The following is a 4,035-nucleotide window of genomic DNA, read 5'->3' on the forward strand; positions in this document are numbered from 1 at the left end:
TGTTATTTTGTACCGGTCCGGAGGCGCTCACAGTGCAGGGGAGACCTTGAAACTGCTCCCGGGCTCTCATTGGCCGCCGGGGAAGTGGGCGGCGCTAGAACGCTTACTATGGGCTGTTGACCTAACAAACATTCCAGCCGACCAGGGAGTGGGCAGGGGCGGCCACGCCTCTCGCTCCAGGGGCTGCCTCTGGCTGTGCCCCTATTTACCCCAAAAAGAAAAGCAGGACTTGGGGCACCTTAGAGACGAACCAATTTATTTGAGCATCAGCTTTCGTGAGGTACATCCGATCCAGTGAGCTGCAGCTCGTGAAAGCTGATGCTCAAATAAATTGGTTCGTCTCTAGGGTGCCACAAGGCCTCCTTTTCTTTTTGCGAATACAGACTAACACGGCTGCTACTCTGAGACCTGTTATTTACCCCAGTGATCCGTGCAAGGCCAAGGCTCGCCCTGCACCGATCAGGGTGGGGGAAATACACCCCCCTGATTGTGCAAGAGAAAGACCTGGTAGGTTAGGTCAGGTCAAGGTGCAGGATGGTGTAGCCCACCATAAAGGATAAAAGCTTTATGCAACACGTGCTAGCATGATAGTGGCTTCCTCCCCTTACCCCCAGAAGAGGACAATCGCTATGAGGGATGCATGCCCAAGCAACCTTAATTTGGCCCCCTTGTACTAATGCATTATGATCAGGGATTCTAGTTATCCATAATGAACCCCACCACCACCACTCTCTGATTAAAAAAAAAAAAAAACCATAAAAAATACATTTTTCCCACAATTAAAATGAAACACTGAACATTAGTTTCCCTAGCCACAATAGGGAGCCCCACCACAGGGAACTGACAGCCCGAGCCAGTTTAATATGGAGAGCTGGATAATGGAGGGCAGATAAATGGGGTTCTACGGTATATATGTTTTTATTTTTTCACAGACTGTAAAAACTAAACATTCTCTAAAAAAACCACAAATTCAGTGTTTTTCTGCAAAAAATAGATTTCTTGGATCCTTGTTATGATAAAGACTTGAATGGCACTATTTTTTCCACTTGTCCCCCTATCTCATTCAGGGAACAGATACATAGTACTCTTTACAGAGCTGTATTCAGTGCAGGATTTAGATGGCGCACAGCATATACAGTGTGGAGCCACGCATTCAATGAGAAGGATAAAAGAAAATATTCTACAACTACCTCACCCACTGTGCATGGAATTAGGCAGGGAATGAATATATGATCACATAATTAAATACTACCATAATTATTAATTATTGTATCATTGTAGGGCCTGCTGTACAAACACAGAACAAGAATATAAGGTTGTGCGACCTTAATTCTGTCATTTCCTAACCTACGTACATTTTGTTTATAAAAATAATTTTTTTTGGAGACAGCATCCATAAACAACTGCCCAAATTTTTCCTAGCTGTTCGCCATAGCTAATTTGGATAAAATAGAGCAATAACAGCCACACTCATATTAAATACAGAGATGCAACTCTACAGAAACTACAGGCTCCTTCATGAAATGCTTTTCTGACACCTGCTAATCACTGTGCTAATTCAATGATAGTTCTTTCATAGAAATAATTTTTATTATCTCAAATTTTCCCAATATACCAAATTTGATCTGAAGATAGTATAACCAGACTTTACCTTCTGGGTACAATCTCTCTCTGACACTGAGCAGTTAAGTTATTCCATGATTTCTGCTAACTCCTGATCATAAGCAGTGTCTCAATAACTCCCAGCTCGATTGAATTAGGCTGGTTAAAGATCACCATGGCAAAAACTGCTTGAAAGGAGCACCTGGAATACTACTCCAGTAGTATCATGGAACATTGGAGCAATTTACCAAAGTTTGTGGCAGATTCTCAATCACTGGCAATTTTAAAATCAAAATTGGATGTTTTTTCTAAAAGATACACTCTAGTTCTAAGAGTAACTCATTAAGGGAAGGCCTATGGCCTGTGTTATGGAGGAGGTCAGACTAGATGGTCACAACAGGTCTGTCTGGCCTTATAATCTATGATCAAAAAAAAAAATCCCCCCACAGCCCCTTAAAAAACGGGCAAAAGAAAAATGACATTTTCACTTTCCCTAAGAGCAGCACCTGGGATTTATTACACAATATCTGACAGCTTCCAACACAGCATCTGAATTAGAATCCTACTTATCAGATAAGTATCAAAACTGCCTGGGACCCCTGACCCAGCCCAGCACCCTATAAATCTTTCCTGATTTAATTAAAACAGGTGTAAAGGAAGGCTGCCAGGCCAGGCCAGTCAAGGGTGTAGGGATACAATCTGGGATCAGGAAAATAAAAGGAAGCCACAATCAGAGCTGAAAGAAGAAGCAAAGGGAGAGATGGCAAGGACTATGTTTCAATCTTTACAGTATATTAGCATTTCATGGCAATAAACCCTATCTGCAGCTACTGCTGCATCCTGCAGGGCTGGAGAGCATTTCCCATGCTCAGTGTAATAATCACACAACAAAGAGGGAACTCTGCTTTCTGGGAATTAGCTGGTACAGCAGCATTCTCTCCCTCTCTTTCTTGATGATGGCCCACATCTTGTTCACCTTGGTTGCCCAGGTGAAAAGGCTGCAAGAGGAAGTCAGAGGGTGAGGCTCAGGAGACCGAAAGGTGCAGACTTCTCCAAGGCGGAGAGTATCTGTTTTTGTTAAAGCCTCGGCTGACGTTCAATAATGAACTGCTCCCTGAAATGAATGCTGGGAAAATCTCTGAGCTGGGAGAGAGCACTATGAACACTGTGTCTCCTGGCAGAGCAGACTCTGAGTGATGTCCACAGGGAAAGCATGCTCTTCAGCAACAGAATGAAATGAGACAGCAGGCCAGGAGCAGGGAGAGAGAGAGAAAGAGGAGGCTGGATGCCAGGCAATGGGGAGGCCCTGGTGACAAGAGACAGGGTAGGAGACTAAGGTGAGGAAGCCACCAATTTGGTTTCATACAGTATACCTCTTTCCCAGCTGACAGCCACAAGTTCAGATATGCAGGGACTCTGCTGTGTGACTGAAACCTCACAATGCCGTTTTGACACTGATGATGCATTCAGAAGCTAAGCCCTATAAATAGGCTTGTCAGAATTCGATTTTATATATATATATATATATATATAAAAATTTCAAGGGATATCAATTTTTAAGCTTCCCCCCCATTGTTTATCAATTTCAATTTTCACAATTGCAGGAAATTATGGTGTGGGGGTTCAGACAGGCCAGGTCAGCCAATTATTTAATGACAGTAGACTTTGATTTCAAAAAGTTAAAGCTTTATAATTGGTAAAAGACAAGTTGTCACCACCACATGTCAAAATATACAACGTAAAAACATCCTTAAATCAAACTCTAATAACTTCTCAAACAGCATTTTTCTTACTTGTCTATCTGTAATTCTCTATTGTTATCAATGGAAATATTTTTCCTCAGTTTGTGCATGGATGAGAAATTGACATTTATCAACATTTACTGATAAAAATCTAGTCTTTCCAAGCCTACCTTTAAAATGGAAGCAGAACTGAAGTTAGCAGAGAGCAGGCTATCCTGGGAACTGTGGAAGAGGCAGGCTGGCAAACTAGTTTATAAAGGGCTAGTAAACTTTTGTTGCAACATTTAAAAAAAATAATTCCCCTCACACCTGTTTAACTCAAACATCTGACAATAAGCAAGTGAGAACAAAGCTGCTCTCTGTGATAGAATTTTGCTGCTGGTCCACATGGTTTGACTCTGCTGGCTTATAGACTAATATCATGCCTTACAAATAAGGGTGGAGACATTTATGGATAGGTTTAAAAGTAGCTGTTCCCTGCACACAGAATCAACGGATCCTTCTGCGTATAATTTCACGAAGATTTCTAGTGACAAGCCCTGGAAAGAACCAGGAAAAAACCCCAACACCACATCCCATGAAGAACAAACACATCGTTCACTGAGGCTATTTGAAAACATCCTACTTCTCAGCAGACATCTGAATCTAGTCTGCTGTGTTCCTAGTAGAAAAAGGTTTGTATGCAGATCCG

Source organism: Lepidochelys kempii, chromosome 20 (assembly GCF_965140285.1).
Source record: "Lepidochelys kempii isolate rLepKem1 chromosome 20, rLepKem1.hap1, whole genome shotgun sequence".
Lineage (NCBI taxonomy): Eukaryota > Metazoa > Chordata > Testudines > Cheloniidae > Lepidochelys > Lepidochelys kempii.